We start from the raw sequence: 22680 nt of genomic DNA on the forward strand, positions 1-22680 counted from the left end.
GATCTTGGGGCAGAGCAGGGGGAAAGGATATTAAATTTTCCCCTAACATAAGGGTATCTCCAATAAGCTATCCTGAAACTACTCCACCCATGAGGGTTACTAGCCAGAACAAGGTAACACCAGCAGAAAAGGGCCTACACTTTACACCCTATCCCAGAGTCCAAGAGTTCTAAGAGCTTACCTAGAGAACAAATCTCCAGTGCTGAGGTCATTACCAGGCCAAAGGTAGGTCCCACAAGGGTATCCAAGGAACCCACAGACATTTTCCAGAATCAAAGAGCCAACCTTCAGCTCCCTGACACATGGTAGGTGCCACAGCTAGATTTTATGGCCACCTTTCAAGTTTGGCACTGCACTTTACCTCTTGTCTCTTTTGTCTTGTCCTAGCAGAAGAAGAACTTAGAAACATAAAGAAAGGGGTAGGAAGAATGGAAGAACAAGACTGACTAAAGGTGAAAGAATAAAACACCACATACCTTTCCCTGTGGTTTACAGGTTTTTAGACAGAAACCAAGCTTTGTGGCAATTGGAAGAGGGCAGAGGTTTGGAACTGGATGAGAGAATGAAGTTGCAATTTGAACTAAAAGGGAAATTTTGATACTAAAAATGAGACAGCTGTAAAGCCAAAGATGAAAAGCTATAGGATATATCCAAGCTATGGTCACGGTGAGAGAGAGAGGCCTGTCAGTCCATATTTGAAGACAGAGGTGAGACAGTCACCTGGCATAGTCAAAATTACTCATGGAAATCTCTCAAAAAGGGGTTACATCAGAGACTAACACTCCATTTTTCATTATTTCCAACAGAGAAATTTTTCTCCCAGCACTGCCACAGATTGCAGCTATTTTAGAACACAGATAAGTCATCGGCCAAGTTTAAGAGCCATGTTGTAGAGCCTTGTAAAATATATATCTTTAACATGAGAATCAGAGTCAGCACATCAATATTCTCACAACACAAGAGGATCAGGAAAAATAAGTTTGTGTGAGAAGAGGGAGGGCAGATGATGCTCTCTCTGCTGATTCAGGGCCAAGGGCCTATTAAATGCCTTAGGGACTGGCATCATTTCCTTGCCCTAGTCAAATCTTTCTCCCTCTTCCCCTCTTTCCTCTTCTACTCTACCCAACTACATACATCTAGATAGGTATGACTTCACTCTGTGAAGACCCAAAGATTCGTAAGACATACTTCTTAAGGAGTTCTCAGAGGTGGCAGATAAAAACAAATATGTAACAGGGCCCTTAGTAAAAAGTAAGAGTAAGATCTTGTAGAGGCACAAGAAATGTAGTCATCTTCACACTGAAGAAGATAGGAGACTTCCCAAGAAAAGTGAAATGGTCCAGGCCCACCATCCTTAACAGGCAATGCTGGCATCCCAGAGATGCATCTCTTCCAAGTTGAACTTAAAAACACTTCTTAAAATTGACAGCAACAAAAATAATATCTTTTATTTACAAAAATTTGACAGTAGTTTCTTAAGCCCTTTCAAGGAACCAGATGAGAAAATTCTAAGAAAGGTGGAGTTTTTACAAAAGTATTCAAGTTGACAAGTTTTGTAACCCAGACTAGACCCATGTTATCTGATGCCTGCTTTGGCATTCCACACCTTATACCCTTTGAAACAGACAGCCATTGGTAAAACTTTTAAAAACTCATTGCTCTTAGAATATTGTATTGGCACTAAATACAAATAGGTATGACATAACTATAAATAGGTTTCTGAAAAGATTTGCAAAATATCAAGAATTACAGGGTCTGGGGACATAGCTCAGGGTGGAGCCCTTGCCTGATATGCGTGAAGCCCTGAGTTTGATTCCAAGCACCACAAAAACAAAATAACAACAAAAGAAGTTCAATTCTAAAGACTTAAGTCTAAAAAGACTTAAGTCTGTGGGAATTACAGATTTTTATTGATAACTTCATTCTGAGCACCATGAACCAAGATGAGATGTACATAACAATTCCTTTGCTCTCATGGGCAGATGTTCCTCCAACCACCCCAGATCTGACTTGGATCTGAACTATCTCAGCCTGAGAGAAGCATTTCAGCATAAGTGCAGTTAATAGCCTCTTGGCTATAATGCAGGGGAAAATGGAGAAAGACAACCTTTTGCTTCCCAGCTGGTCATTAGTACAAACAGGATCAGAAACCAGATCTTCTGATTCTCCATCAATCATTGTACCTATTATACCTAAGTTCAGACTCCTTGGTGTGGCATGTAAGGGTCCCCATTGATTGACCTCAGTTGTCTTTTCTGACTGACAAACTAAATAATAAATTATAATTTTTGGCTTCCACATCATGTGTCATTCTCTTCTCACCATCTGTATTCCTTTTCCTCCTTATTGCATATAACTATTAATTATAACTAATTAATAATTATTGCCTGATAAAACTGCTGATCTTTATAACTCAATTCATATAACAGCTTTTTTTTTTTTTTTTTTTTTTTTTTTTTTTTTTTTGTACCAGCGATTGAACCCAGGGGCACTTGACCACTGAGCCCCATCCCCAGACCTTTTTATGTTTTATTTTGAGACAGGGTCTCACTAATTTGCTTAGGGCCTTGCTAAATTGCTGAGTATGGCTTTGAACTCATGATCCTCCTGCCTTAGCCTCCTGAGTTCCTGGGATTACAGCACGCACCACTGCACCCAGCTCAAATGACAGCTTTTTAATAAACACTTTTCAATAGATTCTAGGATGGACCTTCTTTCTACTATACTCTGGCATTTTTTACTTCTTTCAAAGGTCCTACCACATTTTGCTTTGTGTCATAATTGAGTGCCAGGAGATTGTAAACTCCTTGAAGTCCTTGTCTTTTCCCCAGTACTATGACAAAGCCTTCTACGAACAGTTTTTGTCTCAGGAACACATTGCAATGGAATAGACTAGGCTACCTTGGAATTTTTTAAAAAAAAATTCATTGGTTTTACTTAACAAAGATTCATCAGAATCTCACACTAAATGTCCAGTGAAAGTTACAAGGGACAGAGGGGGCCACCATAATCTCTCAGGAACCAGGCCTTGTTTCTCAATACAAGCTTCTGTGATCTCTCCAGCAAAAGATGGGAATGTGGAGAATTGAATATTGCCTCTTAAATCTTCCACCCAGAGGTAACCATGACCCTTCCCACTACATTGCATTGGCCAAACAAGTCATATGATCAAGCTTACTTTTAGGACAGAATGAAAAAGTATAATCCTACAATGCAGTTGGAAGAAGGAAAATGAGAATGATGAACATCTTAATGTGTTTTTACCACCATATGCACCATGCTATATTTCACCGTGGACATTGATCCATTTGTCACCTGTGCTCAGGACACTCTGCCCACATTGTTCCTTCATTTGAATCACTTCCTCCCAGTCAGAGCTCCTCCTTCCCACTTAGAGCTTCTCTAAAGATAGTCTACTCTAGCCTATAAGTCACCACCACTAGCAAATCTGCATAAAGTTCCCCTCAAAATGTCCCAATTAATCTTTTTCTTTTGGGAGGGGATACCAGGGATTGAACTCAGGGGCACTCAACCACTAAGCCACATCCCCTGCCCTATTTTGTATTTTATTTAGAGACGGGGTCTCACCAAGTTGCTTAGCACCTCACTATTGCTGAGGCTGACTTCAAACTCGTGATCCTCCTGCCTCAGCCTCCAGAGCCTCTGGGATTACAGGCATGGGCCACCATACCTGGTCCAATTAATCTTCTAGCCATAAGAGATCATGGTCACACTGGATTGCAGTTTGGCTTTTTACTTGACTCTTTCCCCCTAGACCAGGGATTGGCAAACTATAGCTCAAGTGCTAAATCCAGACAGATATCAGTTTTTTATAAATAAAGTTGTTTTGGAATATAGGTATGATCATTCACTTACATATTGTTACTGGCTCTTTTAAGTTACAACAGAATCCAGTTGTTGTAACAGGCTCTCTGGACCCCAAAGGGATCCATATTACTATCTGATCCTTTAAGAAAAAGTTCATCAACTCATGAGCGAGACCATAAACCCCTTGAGAACTAGTGTTCACAGCACATAGTAGAGTAATTGGTTCATACCAGGCATTCAATATATGTATGTTGAATAAATGAAGAGAAAACACATGAGTGTTTATTGAATTAAAAATATCTTTAAGAAAAATGGACAAAAAACAGGTGACAGATGGCATCAGACCTTCTATCTTTGGCAAGACAAACTCTTTCAGACTTCCTGTTCTAGCTAGAGATACTGTCACTTTTATAAAAATGAGTAAACCTGGAGATCAACATTAATCTTCTGTCACAGCAACAAGAATTTTCCATAGCCTAGTTAGAACAAATTAAGCAACTGTGACACTTACGAAATGTTTAAAAACTACAAAATTATTAAATCACATCCATTTACTCTGTAGAATATTTCATTCTCTTTGATTAACAAATCTGACTTAAATGAGGTGCTGGACCCTTTCACTCAGTATTGTAGAACCTTCAAAAGTACCACAACTGGTACAGACTGCCTCCAAGCTGGGTATATGCACTCAGAGCTTCCAGAAGTAAAAATACACAAGATCAGGGCCCTGGTGATTTTATGGCACAAAAAAAAAAAAAAAAAAAAAAAAAAAAAAAAAAATCTTAAAATACAGGCAAACCTGGGAAGTACAGCATCCCAGCTTGTTTATAACAGCAATTTCAGCTAGCACAGATCCACAATTTATTTGCAAACAGATTAATTAATGTTTCAGCAGCTGTTTGCAGCCAGTCTGTGATCTCACAGAGCACAGATGACACTTTTTCTTCTTCTATTCCACAGGGGCAGTTTCAGCAATGCTCAGATTAGGTTTTTATTCTATTAGCCCACATGATAAAATAAGTTGAGTCCTGAAGCAGCCAAGATGGCTTTACAAGATCCCCAGGCCACCAAGTCTCTGGTGATTCCCCCATGCCACCTTTCTTGGTCTGTCCTCTAATTATGGCCCCAAAATGCCAGTTGGCAAACAGATCTGCGAGATGAAAACCTGACGTTTTAAAAATTGCTTTTCCCTTCTACTTTTAGGTCCCTCCGGGTTGGTATTCAGCAATGTGTACCACTGGGTGCAATAAAAGCAAATGCTTGAATATTTTTCAGTAACCTGACAGAGAATAAACAAATGGAAGAACAAATGCTAAAGAGCCTGCAAGTAATGCACCGTATAAGCTGGGTAGATCGCTCCTGACAAAGCGAGGCAGCTCTTCTGATTGTATTTCTCTCCTTGAAGGAAAAAGAAACAGAAGACAAGACAAAATCCCCAAAGCCTCACTAGGCTAAATTTCCTTACTCTTCTTTGAACAGACTACACAGATTTTGTTGACTAATTGAGATCAATCCCAGTTGTAAATCGCCTAGCTATCCTACAGCTTTAATTAAGCTACCAGAGGGAGCTGTTTATCAATTAACACTTGTTACAAATTATTAGTAATTATATGGACTTTGTGTATATTCTATAGCCTGCAAGACCAAAACTGCATTTCCCAGTTGTTAGGGAAGCAAATTGAATAGTTAATGGGCTATTTGGATGAAGGCTCCAGTCATCACTGTAATTACAGAATTCCTTCTTTGGCAGGAAGATTTAAGGTAGGTTCCAGCACTAGCAGCAGTCATCGAATAAACATCATAAACAATAAGTGCTACTTTCACCAGGGCTTCGCCAGACCATATTAACTGGTGGGTGTTCTAATATGGACTTCAGGTCTGTATTTACTTTTTATGTAATAAACATAATGAAAGTGGGAATATTAGGGGAAAGTTGATAATGTATTCAAGCATTAAAGCTACCTCTTGCGGTATGCACTACGTTCTGTGATAATTTTAATTGGCTTAATTGAGATGCACAAACCTGATTAATGTTTAATTCCTTTATATTAAAAAAAAGAGTCAAGTAGTTCGACATTTCTTCAATTATGTTAGATCTTTCTAGACTTCAAAGGAATGTTACATTAGACAGCTAGATACGGGGCGAGCTGATTAAAGAATAAAGACTGCTCATTATAATCTAAGAGTACAAAATTGGTTTGTGTAGCCTTTGAAAGTCAAAATTATGAGCTAAAACTTGAGCTACAGTAATTAACCCAATTTATAGTCATTTTTGCTTATCTATTTGCTTATGATTAGTAATTTAAAACGATCCATGGGATTGATTTACAGATCTAAAGCCCATTCTGGGACCCAAAATGTTTTGTCCATGATTTTTTTTAAATATTGGAGGAATATATTTAGTAGTATTAGTAAATATCTATCAATCAATGAAAAACAGGAGCATAAAAAGGATTTGGTAGTCAATTACATTATTCTAGATGCATAGAATATTAAAATATTTGTATAATATAATCTATTTGGAAAAATTTTAGTTTAACTTGCATCTTCTGTGGCTCTGTAGAAAAATGAAATTGATGAAAAATAAAATCTTGAAGGGATCAATTCTATATTACCCATAATATATAAGATTTTTTAAAAGGTATACAGATGGAGGGGTTGGGGTTGTAGCTTACTGGTAGAGCACTTGCCTGGCATGTGTGAGGCACTGGGTTTGATCCTCAGCATCACATGAAAATAAATACATAAAATAAAGGTATTTATGTCCATCTACAACTAAAAACATATATATTAATTTAAAAAAAAAGGAATACCGATAGAATTGTAAGATATGCAGAGGCAATTTTACTTACAAGGAGTCACCCCTCTCACACATGTGCACTTTCCAAAGTGCTCAAGATTCACTGCAGGGGGCAGGATCATGACAGACTTCTGAAAAAGATGGGACAGGAACCAGGAGAGAATGAGGACACATTAGAGATCTATCTATTAGAAACGAACACTCAAATTGATTAGCACACTTGCTAATTTTTAAATACTTCCAAGATCTCATTGATACATGAATATGAAACATACATTTGATGAGAGACACATAAAAAGCTGAACAGATAAAATAGGGCAGAGAGAAAGCTCCATCAGGACTTCATCCAGCAGAATCTAGGGCTTTATGTATGACTCTAGGCCATTTATCATATGAGTGAATGTGCGTGTAACAGCATTTCTCAGAGTAAGTTTCAGGGAACATAAATTCATCTAGATGCTCCATAAAAAGGGAAGTCCATGGACAAGAAACTCTGGAAACCTTTATACTATATGCTCTTTTTAAAGAGTCATAAAAACCATATTACATGTTCTACATATTTCATTAAAAAATAATTCCTTCATTGAATACCAGCTAATATTAGTCAACATTCTCTTATTTTTCCTACAGCATTGTTGATTACATCAGTCCAAATAAATGAACTTTTCCAATTTTACCTGCCTCATTGGAGGAATCAGTTCACATGCCCTAGCAGAGACATGGACATACCTTCATAACTTTCTGAAGACAGCATTGAAGATCAGTAAGGCTTTCCTTCTATTGTTTCTGCCCACTTGCATTGGTCTATATATATATTGTGTGTGTGTGTGTGTGTGTGTGTGTGCATGTGTGTGTGTGTGTGTGTGTGTAAAACATGTGTTAGAGTTTGCAATTTTAAAAGAGATGAAGAAAATGTGTCCCAAAATTGGGGAGAAAATGATAAGCCATTTTAAACTTGATGAAAATATGAGACATGGAATTTTTTTAAAGTACTATCCAAACGCAAAGTAAAAATTTATTCCCCATTGCCATAATTACATATAGATAGGTGAGTATTCATGTATACAGGTATGTGTGTGTTCTCTAGCTGCATCTGCTAAGAAAGACTAGAAGTAATGATATCTTTGTGCTGATGAGCACACCTAGCATTCAGATCTTGGCTTCTTTCTACATGCCATTCTCCACCAGAGGAAATTAGAGTTCCAAGATGAAATGACTGGTTCCAGTACTGTGGTGGGATATGTACAAGATGACTCTAGAACATCTTTCTATACCAGAGAGGAAGGAAGAATTCAGAGACTGATGGGGATATGTCAGACAGAAATCAACTTCAAAGAACTCCCCACTAGAAAAATTTGGGTCATTCTAAGTATAAATCATAGTAACAAATTACAACTCTTAGAATATGATGAAATTCTGTGAACGCATACAGTTAGAAAGAAAAGGAAAGAAGGAAGAAAGGAGGGAAGAAGAAAAGAAAGAAGAGAAAAAAGAAATCTAGCCTTTCCTTAAAGTAAAATACCAACTAATAAATCAAAAGCAATCATGAAATTCAAAATCACCATTTGACAATCACCATAGTAATAACTGTTTGAAACAAGAATCATTATGGATATATACCTTGATGAGAAATAAGATATTTGCATCTGTCCATGAAATACTTAATAATTACAAAAGGTGACTTTCTAGTGGAGAAATATGCCATCTACCATATTGCCCAAGTGATCAAAGCTAACATGACCATTAAGGAGACATATTGACATCATATGCCTCCTGATGTGGGGCACTGAGTGGGACACAACATCACTTCTGTGATTTCTCTGCCAAAATGTACAGTCTGAATCTAATCATGAGGAAATATTAGACAAATGCAAACTGAGGGACTTTCTAAAAAATGACTAGCCTATATTCTTCAAAGTTGTCAAGGTCATGACAGACAAAGAAAAACTAAGGGACTGTCCCAGATTAAAGAAGACTAAAAGACATAACAACTAAATGTAATCCAGAGGCATTGTATGTTGGATCTTATACAGGATTTTTTTTCCTTTTGCCATAAAGGACATTAAGAATAATTGGCAAAATTCAAGTAAGGTTTGTAGATTAACTAATAATTAACACTGTATCCAAGCTGGGGATGTAGTTCAGTAGAGGGTTCACCTAGCATAGATGAGGCTCTGGGTTCAATCCTTGGTAACACACACACACACACACACACACACACACACACACACAAACCACTGTATCCATATTAATTTCCTGATTATGATTGTTACTCTGTAGTTTTGGAAGATAGAGTCATTGTCTTTAAGAAATATACATTACATACAGGGGTAAAGTTGCATGTCTGTGACTTATCAATGACTCAGAAAAAGTACATTTTTATATGTGTACATAAGTATCTGGAAAGAGAATATTAAGACATTGGTAAAAATGTTAACATTTGAGGAATCTAGAAGAAAGACATAAGGATGTACTATTTTTGCAATTTTCTGTAAATCTGAAATTACTTCAAAATTAAAAAGAAAAGAGAAAGTTTATGGGCTAGGAAGAAAATACACTGGGAAGAAGCCTTGATGTGTCTGTGCTTAGCTAGTTATACACAGGACTTTCCAACTAGATTCTGCTGCTATGTGTTGCCAACTATTCATTTGAAGGCAGTCAAGTTGCGTGGTTCCTCGAGCCATCTTCCTCTGCCCTTCCACCTGTGCTCCTGCCCACAGGACCTGAGCCCTAGAAACAACTCCACACCTTCTTCAAAGACGACTTGGTTAGAGGTCTGTACAGTACACCATGTGATAGCAGTGGCACATTGCAAACCCCAGGTGCTACCCCTGGAAGAAGGTAAATGGGTGATTCAAAACTGCAAGTAATCATAAACCAAAGATCTCAGAGTCACCGCTAGAGAGAAGAAGCGGGGAAATCTTTGAGTCTTTCGGTCTTTCATACCAAAAATTACTCTCCCTTACAAAAACCCATCATGTTTTACAATGTGCCCCATCACAGGAATCACAGGTTGGGGAAAGAAAACTGCCACAAAGAAAACAAGATGCCAACTGTATGGAATAGCTAAGAAAATGAATGAAAAAAGTAAAGAAAGAGAGGAAAAGTTTTAACACTGGGATACCTGAATGTTCAGCAAAACAAACACTATTGAACAAATTATAAGATATAGTACAGTTTTGGGGGATTGAACAATCCTCAGCCCCTTCTTTCTCACTTGTATCTTCAGATACTGGGTTCGTTTTATATATATATATATATATATATATATATATATATATATATACACACACACACGTATATATTTATATACATATATTTTATATATAGAGAGAGATGCACTTTTTCTTTATTTTATTTTGTTTTATTTTGAAATAATTTCAGATTTAAGGAAAAATTACAGAAATAATATTCATATATAGCCTATATGTATATGTTATACACACATAAATATGTTCATTGAGAATGAAGACTTTTTGAGGCATTAATCCTTGATATGTAGTCTCAAGATTTAAGGCTTATTATGTATTTTTCTGCATATGAAATCTATCTCTCTGAGAATGGTTACTAGACAAAAGGAAAAAAGTTGCTTACGAAGAAAAGTAGATATTCCCTGAATTAAGAAAATAATTTAATAAAAGAATAATGTTTTGGATTTTTTTTTTTCTGCAAAGGCCTCAAGGAAAATGCAACAAAGATTAGAATGGGGTGAGTCCAAATTAGATTTCCTTGGGTGGCAGATGGGCCCATAGCACATCTGGAAGAAGAAAGTCATTCCTAAAATATGGTTCCTCACTCTGTTCTGTTGCTAGGTCATTGTAAGACCTTGAACAAGTCTATTAAACACTCTGGGCTTCAATTTCTCTGCCTGCTAAGTGGAGAACTGTGTGTGAAGGGCAAGGAGAGAGAAAGGCAGATCAGTTTGAGGTCTAAAGCTATAACCCAGGCCAAGACTAATAGCTTGGGTCGGGATGGTGACCCAATGTCAAATAAGGGAGTTGAAACAAACAGTCCATTGAGAGCCTGTGCATTTATCTTTAGGAACTTCTAACCGACTCAAGCTGAGGGGGAACTCAGGAATATGCCTTTGGTATAACCAAATTAAAAAAAATTTTTTTAAAAGAATGCGTCTTTGTAATTCAAGTCTGTTATTATCAGTCTGACTCATCCACCCAAAATCAGACAATAGATTTTATTGACTATGTACTAGGTACCAAGATCTGTGCTCAGTGCTAGGAACTGTACAGAGTTATATAAGAAGTTATATAAGAAGTTATATAAGAAGTTATATAAGAAGTTATATAGTATCGCTGCACTCAGAAGCTCATAGCTTCATGGAATACAGAGACAAGCAAATCAGCAATTGCAGCACAGTGCAGTAAGACATAAGAGTGGGAAGCTCAGGAGCTAAAGGATCACAAATAAAGTTCAATTTGGGGGCTGGGGTTGTGGCTCACTGGTACAGCATTTGCCTAGCATGTGGGAGGCACTGGGTTCAATTCTCAGAACCACATATAAATAAATGAATAAAATAAAGGTCTATCAACATCTAAAAAATATGTTTTTAAAAAAAGGTCCAAATTGTTCAGTCATAGCAGGATCAGAGAAAACTTATTAGAAGAGGCAACATTTAAGCTGAGATCCAAAGAACAAAAATGAATTACTCAGTTAAAAGAAATCAGGCAGTGTGGAGGGAAGGCATAATTTTTGAGCAGAGAGAATAGCAGGTATGGGAGGCTTAGAAACAAGAGATGGTAACTGGATGACACTGGTCTAGAGTACAGCAGAGTATGCAAGGGATGGTGAGTAGTCAGGGGCCTTATAGCCCCTGTTAAGAAGTTTGGTCTATATCCTAAAGGCAATGGGAGAACCTGAAAAGTTTTAGCAGAAGAGGAACAGTTATTCATTCACTTAAATAATTACTGAGCATCTACTACTTGCCAAAGACTGTTCTAAATGCTGGAGAAATAACAACATATATGCACAGTTGGTCTGGCTACTGAGTGGAGAACTGGTATAGAGAAACAAGAAGGGAGAGGAGACCCGTAGGAATGTATTGCTACAATCCAGGTGAGGACTTGGGCCAGGGTGGTGACCTTGGAGGTGAAGGAAATGTGGACTTGGGAGGCATTGGCTCTCCTAGTCAAAAGTTTCACTGCTGTGTTTAACAATAGGAAAAGAAACTTTTGGTGATCAGTAGCATTTAGCATGTTACACACTTTTTCTTTGAGGAGGCCAGACACTGGAAAGCCTCCTAGTGAAGCATTAAATTATTGCTTTGACATCGAGCATTTCATCAAGTACTTTACCAGATTTGCCCATAATTACCTAAACAAAAAGTCCATGAAATTAGAAAGAGAATCACTCTTCCAGCCTACTCTGCTTCATCCATGAACAAAAGTAAATATGACTCAGAAAATACCTGCTAAACATAACCTTTTTCTAAGTCACCAGAAATATTGTTGGCAGCTGCTGGTGACAACTTATTTCATTACATCCTAATGATGTAAACTGCTCCCTCAGGATGATTTAGCTTACTGCAGACAAAATGCTTATTGCTTCTTTACTCATGTAGAACACAAATGATTGCTGTGAAACTCAAACCTGATATGCAGGATTGTAAGCTAACCTCACAGACCAGTAGCCTCTATGAAAAATAAAGTTGGTTTAAGAGAAACACATGTCACTGCCCAAATTACTGCCATGTTATACATGTGCAGTCTATGAACCCAGGTTTCCTTATAAAGCCTGGAATTCAGGAGCCAAGTGCATTTCTTGGCATAGATCCAACCCTTCTCCAGCCAGAACTTAGTCATCAATTGACTCCAGCTAAAGTCACCATGACTAACTTCTGGGAGACACGCCTGCATGAAAACCATATACCACCTCCAACTGGGGCCAGTGGCTTTAAAGTAGTGGTTTCTAAATATCTTCCAAGTACCATGTGTTTCTGAATTTTCTGGAGTGGTCATCAGAGACATGGACTTTCAGGACCTCCTGAGACCTGAGTGTGCACCTCTGGGAGGGTGACTGGGGAATCTGTAGGTTTAACCATCTCCCAGGGGAACACCAAGTTTGTCAGATTTTTTCAGAGGTAACCTGAGTGGAACAAGGCACAGAAAGCTCATCACTCAACATTTCTCATCACACAGAAACGCACGCAGCCTGCTGGTGGGCACGGACCAGAGCACCATGCTACCCTTATCACCTCCACTTGCAACACTGGCCCTGCTCTCCTGATGTCCTCTTCTTTTGGTTCTATCTGCAAGACCTTGGGCAAGTTATTTAGCCTTTCTGAGCCTTGGTTTCCTCAACTGCAAAATAGGGATAGTATCACAATTGACTAGGTTGTTATAAGAATTAAATAAATTAATAGATTTAAGTACCAGATACGCTCCATGTAATCAATTAGAGTTACCTTTCTAAAATTTTTTCTGGTTATATGCAATCTAACTTCTCATTTCCTTTGGAAAACTCTACCTTTGTTTTCCCCTCTAAGCAAAATACATTTCCTTCTGACCCTCTCCCAAGGGTACCTCTTCAGGTTCTGAACTGTACCTCCAGCTGGCAGGCTCCAATCCAGCCCAGGCTGGCCTCCCTAGACCTGCCCCAGTGCTATGGGATGCCTGTGCATCTGGATTCCTCCTCAGAGTGCCATCCTGCACGAGAGAACATGTGTGGTCTGGAACTCAAGATCAGTCTGCACAAGTTAACCAAGATGCCATGGGCTGGGGGCAAGTGACAGTCTTTATTTGTCCCCAGGAAAAAGGAACTCCTGAGTCTGTCACCTTGCCTGCACAGCACAAGTGTGGTTGTGATAATAACAAGTACCACTGATTGATCCCCAAAACTGAGTCAAGCTCTCTGTTAAGGCTTCCTTCAAGAGACGCAGGAGATAGGTACTACTCTTCCCATCGACCTTTAAGAATACTGAGCCTTGGAGAAATTGCCGCACTTGGCCAGTACAAGAGGTAGCACCCAGGGTTCCCAAACATGCAGCATGACTCCAGCATTCTTCTATTTACCATTACACTAGGAACTCCCAGAGAATTTGGAATCATAAGTACCAACAGGAGTAAAATCAGAAAGTATCTAGCAGTCAACATGGAGAACTTGCAGCCTCAAATCAGTGTCAATCCAAATCAGACCTCCTTACTTTCAGGAGACACTGTTCTGTGGGATATAATTTAAAAAACACCACTTAGAAGTGGATGATTTTGGGTAAAGTTACCTAAATTTGCTAAGCCCCATTTCTCTTCACTGGCAAAATCGGGAAAATAACACCTGTTTCTCGTGGTTGTGTATGAAGATTAAATAATACAACAAATTGTATAAATGCCTTAAAGTGGTATACTAATATTAGCAATTATAATTATTCATTCATTCCACTGATACATATGTATTCAACACTCACTGTGTTCAAGGCACTGGACCCGCAAATGGGAAGTAGACAAGGTCCCTGCCTATCAGCATAGAGTCTAGAGTCTAGTTAAAAGGCAATCACAGAATAAGTGGTAAGTGCTAAAACAGAGGGTACATTATGCAATGGAGACATGTGGGGAAAACACCTAGTCCTAACTTGGGCCTACACAGGGCTTTTGGGTGAAAAGGAAAACTGAGTAAAGCATTGGAATTAACCAAGGAAAAAAAAGTGGGAGGAGATGACAAGAAGATAAAGGAGAGTCAAAGGTGTCCACTAGGATTTGGGTTGAATAGCAGTTCATTTTCCTGGTATAAGAAACATTGAAAAGAATACATGTTTGAAAGAAGCAATAATAAATTCTGTTTTGAATGTGATGCGCCTAAGGTGCCTGGGGATAGCCAGGCAGAGCTGTCCAATAGGCACCTGGATAAAAGGACCTGGAGCTCGAGAGACTGATTTTGCATAAAGCTACAGATTTGGAAGTCATTATCATGTAGATAATACTTGAAAGCATAAAAGGGTTATATGGAGTAAATAGAAAAGAGTCTTGCACAGGTGGAAAAAGACGAGGCTGCAAAAGGCTTTGGATTCTATTCTTTCCTGCTTTCACTTGGACTATATTCCATCAAATATCCTGCCCTCTGTTACTTGCTTCTTTAACCTCTGTTTTTCTACTTATTTGTTTTCTTGGGCATTTAAATAAATCTATCTTCAAAAACATAAGTAACTTTTGCATACTCCATAATTTTCCCCAGTTACAGTCTTGTTGATTTCCTCTCCTTCAGAGCTGAAAATGTTAAAAATCTGTGCTTGGAATCTCCATTTCCTCATTCACCATTCACTTCTTCACCTGCTCTCGTCTCTCTGCTGAAGCTCTCTCATCAAGGTCCTCAGTAGACTATTTTTGGCTAAGTCCAAAAGATCTATCTTGGCTTTTATCTCACCTGACTTCTCCCAGGTTTTACAGGTTGGAAATGTCAATTCTCCCTCTTGCTGAAATGTGCTCTTCCTTTGTCTCCCTTAAATTCACACTTTCTTTACTTTACCTTCCACTCTCTATTGCTATTTCCCAGAATTCTTTTTTAGGCCCTTTTGTACAAATATATCCACTCTCCTTCCTCCAACCTGGTATTTTTAATCCATAACCAAGTTATTAGACTAGGAGAGACAGAAGGTCAATTCTTTCATTTTAGCAGGATAGAAAAATTGAATAACTATGACTGTCAATATTTATTTTTTTAGGTTTCATAGTAGAAAGCAAAAATAGTACTAGGCCCACACAACTGTAATTCCAGCGACGCAGGAGGCTGAAGCAGGAAGATCTCAAGTTTGAGTCAGCCTCAGCAACTTACTGAGATCCTGTCTCATAATAAAAAATACGAAGGGCTAGGAGTATGACTCAGTGGTAAATGCCCCTGGATTATTCCATCCTTGGTACCAGAGAGGAGGGAGGGAGGGAAGGAGGGAGGGAGGGGGAGAAAGAGAGAGAGAAAGACAGAGAGAAAGAGAGAGAGAGAGAACCAGTCTGACGGCTTATTTTTCCTCAAAAAAGTAACAGGCAAGATCACCTACTGAACTTGTGGTAGAAGATGGTAGAGTTCAAAATATTAGGAAGGAGAAGAAGTTTTTAAGTAGTCATCACGGAGAGTTGGAAAGAGTCTCAAGTAGGGAACAATTAAAGGAATCCTGGGAAATGCTGAGGTCCTAGTTAAAGTTTGGAATGATGATTTTTAAATGTCCCCAATTTGCCTATTATTGCCTCTAGCAGTCTAAATATAAGCCTAAAAGGCCACAAATGGTTCCAACCAAGGTAGTATTTTCCAAATGAACCCTCAAAAGGACAATAAAGAAGTAAAAGAATAAAGGATAACAGCAAGAGACCGGCCAGAATATTGTTGCATGGAGGTCTGTGCTGAGACAAGTTTGAAGAGGAGGCGTCTGAGAGGGAAAGTCTCAATAAGTTTGCAGGAACCACTGTAGCTTCCATAACTGAACACACAAACTGGGGAGACCAGTGGGTTTGGTCAGAGTGAGGTCACAGACTTTATCGTATCACAGTTGGTAGTCTGGAGAACGTCAAAGTCCATGATATGGCTACAGTAGGAAGCTGAATTGTCATTGGAAATAAAAGCTTAGTTTGTTTGTGCGGAGGGGCCCAACTAAGATGTCACTTCTGTGACTTCATCGTCTCAGAAGTACTTCAGCCTTCTTCTGTGATCCTTCCCAAGATCACTACTTGCATTGCCCTTATTTCACTGTATTCTAATTATCTTGGTCTCTGTTTCCCTCTACCTAATCGTGAACTCTTCAGGGATAAGTGTCAGCTTACTCTTCCTACCCATCAGAGCACACGCAGGTCAGTGAGCACACAATGTTAAGTGAATGAATGCTTCATAATAACTCTTCTAATGAGACTTCATATCACAAGGTTTTTTCTTCAGTTTGCAGAATATTTCACTGCTGTTATTCGTCCATAAACAAGCAGAAGTATGCATTGTATTTCTTGTCTATACATAATTCTCTCTCAATGATAAAACATTTTTTCTTTTTTTCTAAAGAAATTATTTTCTAAAACTTTAAAGATGAATCCATGATCATTGTTTTCCTATCCGATAGTATTTATTACTTTTCCTTACATCAGAACCACACCAAGGGTTTGGTTACTATAGAAATTAAATCTTCAAATAGATCCTTCCCTGATATAGAATCATTATTTCATTCCATGAATGATTTATTAGTTGCTGTCCATATGTCATGCAGTCCTATAACAAGGCTCTGGGGAGAGAATGACGAACAAAACAATTGCTTCCTTCAGTCAGACCTACCGACAGGTGAGAAAGCAAGACGAAGACTCAGCAACAACTGTATCAGTCAGGATACGTCACAGTAACCAACAACTCTGTTGGTTAAACAGCAACAAAGGTATACATCTCACACGGACAAAGTCTGTTGCATGGTTTGGTAACTCTGCATGGTAGCTGCCCCCACGTGATAATTTATGATTGTACCTCTGTGCCCACACACGCTTCCACAGTTGCCAAGGCAAAGGAAGAGAGAGAGGGATTTGAGCAGAGAAATAATGTACATGGTTTCTGCTCACAGTCATCAGCTAAATCAAACCAGGTGGCCATACCTACATTCGGGAAGGTAAGAAGACTCAGTCCTCCTGTATGCAAAGAAACAGATCCACCTACACAGTGACAATGCCCAGCACAGTGACAGTGCAGGAAGACAGACAGGATGGCATTGTGGCAAAGTACCATCAATCACGTAGAAGGGGAGTCAAGGAGGGTTTTGGATCTAATTTGAGACCTAACAGATGAGTAGAATTCAATAAATTAAATAGATGCTTAAAGGTGAGAGTCCTCATCAGAGACAGAGTTTAAGAAAACAGGAAATTTACCCCACCATTGGTACTACCAAGGTCACAACCAACAACACGGGTATAAAGGGTGAGGCAAATACTCCCAAAATATGAACAGTTATTATGTGTCAAACAAAAGTGACATAAAATTAAAACAGTAAATAAATAGTAAAATAAGGCATGAGAGCTCTAAGAATCAGTTGTAAGTCTATATATATATATATACACAAAAATGCAAACATACACATATATGTGTAAGCGAAGATATATATTAACATATATCAGGGGCTGGAGATGCAGCTCAATGGTAGAGCACTTGCTAAGAAGACCAAGACCACCAAGTCCCAGGATTCAATACCCAGCACAGCAAAAAAAAAAAAAAAAAAAAAAAAAACAAAGAAAAAACATACACACACACACACACACATATATACATATGAATATGTATTCATATACATGTCTACATATACATACATGTACATGTGCAAAAAATGGAGAGGTACAAATAGATATCCCTGGAGTTTAATGGCCGTGCCTGCCTGAACTGCTTGCTCTCTAAGGAAAAGAACACCGTGATGTGCTGAAGAATTCTAAAGATTCAGGATCAAGTTCCTTAGAGTCAAAAAAAAAAAAAAAAAAAAAAAAAAAAAAAGTTCCTTAGAGTCCATTTAAAGGAACAAAGTTACTTTTCTAGCAACTCGGTCCAAGAGAGAGAAGTGACAGGTTGATTATGTATCCTGACCTATTCTCCTAACATTCCCACTCTCAGAGCATTCTCTCTATTGTACTATTGTACCTACACTCCATGGGTACTGTGAGCATCAAACTTGAAGCTAAACAGTTGTTTAGCACACAATAAGATCTTGATTAAGTTCACTTATCACTCTTTAGCCCAAAATGAATTAAACATTCTTCTTAAACCTCATACTTTCAAACTTCCCTAATTAGTAAAAAACTATCACCCCCATTTTACAGATGAGAAAACTGAATTATCGTGAAAAATCCCTAAGGATACACAGGTAGTAGTAGTGGGAATAGCATAAACCTAGGTCTATTAATTTAAACTCTGATTAAACTGTGTTTAACTAAATTACTGCCGACAGAAGTAGAACTGCCACATTCATTTATAAAGAAGATGTTATGATGTTTGACTGAAATTTTCTTCATACAAGTACATACCTATTAAACAAGTACAAACCACTAGCCCATCATAAAGCCTAATCAGCACCGTCTGTAGTGATGGTGACCCTCTGGCACAGACATCAGAAAGGCACGGCTAAAGTCTTCCAGTTTCATTTTAAAGTTTCTTTCTCATACTTTATAACCCTCCAAATTTTCTTAGTTGGCTGGAAGCAACACAACTCTCAGAATCACATATCTCTTTCGCTCATCTTGAACACACTTGTTAGCGCAAATTAGAACTTGTTAAAGATTAATTCTTAAAGCATCCTCAAGCTTTCTTTTCCAACAAAGGAAACATCAATTATAGGCTCACACATAAACTTTGCCCCTTTCTTGAATACTTGCTGCCCTTTATAAATCTTAGATTTCTTCCCCTTGAGTATTCGTTCAAAGGAGAGATTTTATTGCCTCCAGGGGTTGTTAAACTGATTGCAATACTGCCTATTTAGAGCAGTTCAGTGGGAATTAAGCTGGTTCAATGCTGTCAGACCTAGAATATAGCTGTCAAATAGCATTACAAGTAAAACACCCTTGATAAGAAATAATGACCAAATGTCAATCTGTTTTTCACTACCCTTACTACAGACTTATCTTGCCACACAAAAAAAAAGCAATGTTTTACACTTTAGAGTAATAGGACATTTCTGATATTTCTGTCAAAATTCTAGCTGTATTTTCACTGATAAAAAAGTAGTTTTAAATGTAATCTGGGCTCAAAAATTGATGGAAGCAATTTTATTTTTCCTCAATTATTTGGCAATCCATTTCAAAACTAACAAATTTTATTAATGTCTATTCAGGATTGCCTTGAAATATTTTTAAGTTTTATCATTCATTCATTCAGCTAACATGTGTTGAGCCCTATGAGTTTGGTATTGTGCTAGACATCAGGGTACAAATGTATGGTGTCTCGTGAGCTATTTTAAGGAAGAAAAAGTTCTTCATTAAAAGTTTGGTGAAACAGCAACAAAGATATTCTTAGTCAAAGACAAATAGCATGACCACAGTAAAATGAAACTAATTTTCTCAAGTTGAGGTAAAAAAGAAAACTGGCTGAAGGTAATGCTGTTATACTTGTAAGACAAATTAGAAAGGCAGATAGTATTCAAATTTCAGAGGCTTATGTATTTGAATGTAATTTTAAATGCAATGGGGGATCCATTAAAGGTAGTGGAAAGAGTAGTGGAATGACATGTATAGAAAAAATGGATATAGGGAAAGGGATTAATATTTGAGAAACTAAAATGTTTTTCATAGCTCTAGGACATTGTGATTTTCTTCTAAGGAACTGATATAAAAACCCTTTTCAGTAAAAGAAAATGATTTAATTTGGTATGATTTACTAGTGAGTTGATATTCTTCTTGGCTGAAAATAATTTTGTCACCACATATCCATGGATCTGTACACATTGTTTCTTTTTTCTATTTGTTCTCATAGGTGTACCATATGGTTTACTATAAAACAGCTTCCTACATGTTCCTTCTTTGTTATTCTATTTCCAAAAAAGGTGAGTCTTCATGGTTATTTGTTCCATGTAAACTCTTTTGAAGACTTCTTGAGCTCTTAAAAAAATAATTCTATTAGAATTTTTTGGAATTGCATAAACCATATGAAGAGAGCAAAAATTTGGTATTTTTATAATAGGTAATCCCATAGCTCCATTTCTTTTGATCTTTTTGAATCCCTTAAAAGAATTTAAAATTTTCCTCTTTAAAGATCACATACATTGCCAGGCACAGTGGTGCACACCTGTAATCCCAGCGACTTGGGAGGTTGAGGTAGGAGGATCAAGATTTCAAAGCCAGCCTCAGCAAAATTAAGGCACTAAGCAACTCAGTGAGATCCTGTCTCTAAATAAAACACAAAATAGGGCTGGGGATGTGGGTCAGTGGTCTAGTGCCCCTGAGTTCAATTCGTGGCACACACACAAAAAAAAGACTAATCCTATACATCCTATATTAGTTAATTCCTAGACATATCATAGTTTTTGTTACTATTGTGAATATCTTTGTTTCAATCATTTTATAACTGGTTATTTTTGTAACTTGATTTTGTATCACTTATATTATTGAACTTTCATATCAACTCTAATTGCTAAAAACCCTGCAAGATTTTTTGTGTTGCTAGTTATATCATATACAAATGATGGGGGATTATATCTCTGCTCTTCCAGCTTCTTTTCTTTTTCTTGTTATATCAACTAGATCTCCAAGACAATGTTGAATCACCATTAAAACAGTAATAAAGGGCATTCTTGTATGTTCCCGAATTTTAAAAGGAATATTATATCTTGGTTGCTGGTGAAACATCGAAAAGATTGTTGAAATATGGTCTTTGCTGTGTCATATCCTTTCTGTTGTCAATTTTCAGAGGGAGGTTAGGATAAATATATATTAAGCTGCATCAAATTTCTTTTCTGCAAGGAAGTTATCATGTGATTTTTCTCCTTTAGTCTCTTAATGTAGTACTTTATTCTGATAGATTTTCAAATACTAAATCTTTGCATTTCAAAGATAATCTCTATTTGGTTTTAATGTATCATTTCATAGTCTGTCAGGTTTTTTTAGTCCATATTTCAGTTAGAATTTTCTTCATAGTTAAATCATGTTACTAAGTAAAAAGGATCTATAATTTTCCTCCTATACAATTATAATTTTTCATTTATCCATTTTACTCCATGGTGTGTCAAATTTTTTTATTTCTATATCTTCTCAATTTATTGTTCTTTTTATCAGTGTGCAATGTCCCTCTTCAATTCTGTTTACATTTTTTCACCTTAGATTCAATTACTTAAACAGTGTTTTCACCAAGTTCTCTTCAATATTACAACTTAGTACATCTCCTGCCCCCTGTGGGGACACTGACTGATTCAGAAATTTCTTTGCCAGTCTTCCATATCTCTTAACATTTTTTATACTTTCTCATTATCCTTCTTAATGCCTTCCAAAAGAATTTCTTGTACTAATCATAAAATTCACTAATTCATTCTTTGTCTATGTTCATTTTACTACTCAATTTATTAATTCTTATTTTGGCAATTATAATTTTATACGCAGGGTTTGCACTATGTTCTTACTGCTTCATGGCTCCAATAGAATCTTATCTATTTAAGGATGCTTATTATGCATATTTTAAGTTCTTATTCTATTAGTTTCATTTTTGTGCTTCACCTGGTATATATTTTTCAGTTTATTTTCTATCACAGTGTAATCTTCTGTTCTGGTATTTTCTTCATGTTCCCATAGGAAACCAACCCTCTAGAGACCACTGGCCAGCACTGTGTACCTGAAAGAGAAGAGCTAAAGCCTAGCCCTAACTTGCTCCCCTTTTTATGAATTTAGAGAGTTAAAGAGGGGGAAATTGCTTTCTAGTGGAGTGTCTGGCATTGTAATCTAGGTTTGACTATGTCCCACTGGCATTTCATGCACCAGAAAACTATGCCTCACAGAGAACTGCTACCCCGGGTTTCAGGGTGAGTAGGGGTAGGGCAGTGTGAAGACTTCTAGTTTTTATCTGCTTGTGGCCCCCTCACCTGACTCAGTACAACCCTCACGTTACTCCCCTTCTCCTACCAGTGGTGGGCTGCTCTACAATTTTTCTGATAACAGACAGTGCAGGTCGTGACCTATTCAGGACAATGTGGAGATGGGAAGAAAAATAATTTTTCTTGTCTACTCTCTATACTTGACATACAGCCCTCCTCTGCTTTGGGCCACCATTGCTTTCCTATAAAGGGTTCATCAACCTTCTTTGTCCTTAGGGATGTGTCACAATTTTTATGTCCTTGTAGATTTAACAACTTTCATATTTTTCCTCTTTCTTTGTTGTTGTTGTTTGTTGTTCCTTGTTATGCTGGGGATCCAACCTTGCACCTGCTAAGCAGGTGCTGTACAACTGCTGTATACCCCTGGCCCCTTCATGCTTCTGTCGCAGTTTCTTTTAGAGACAATGTCATGTTATATTCCTTAAGCTGGCCTTGAACTCCTGCACTCAAGGGATGCCCCTGCCTCAGCTTCCCAAGTAGCTGGGACCAAAAGAGGACATCACCACACCCAGCAAGCTATCTTTGGCATTTGGTGCTG

At 37.7% G+C, this 22680-nt stretch overlaps 1 long non-coding RNA gene across 1 annotated transcript in view; it reads right to left on the bottom strand.

The window, feature by feature from the left end:
* The window catches only part of LOC124976719 (uncharacterized), a 53107-nt gene that overhangs the window by 21715 nt on the left and 8712 nt on the right, over nt 1–22680 (bottom strand). The window contains exon 2 of the long non-coding RNA XR_007107052.1: nt 6681–6759. This is a non-coding gene — a long non-coding RNA (uncharacterized LOC124976719). The remainder of the gene's footprint in view (nt 1–6680; nt 6760–22680) is intronic.

Source organism: Sciurus carolinensis, chromosome 1 (assembly GCF_902686445.1).
Source record: "Sciurus carolinensis chromosome 1, mSciCar1.2, whole genome shotgun sequence".
In the NCBI taxonomy this organism is placed as follows: domain Eukaryota; kingdom Metazoa; phylum Chordata; class Mammalia; order Rodentia; family Sciuridae; genus Sciurus; species Sciurus carolinensis.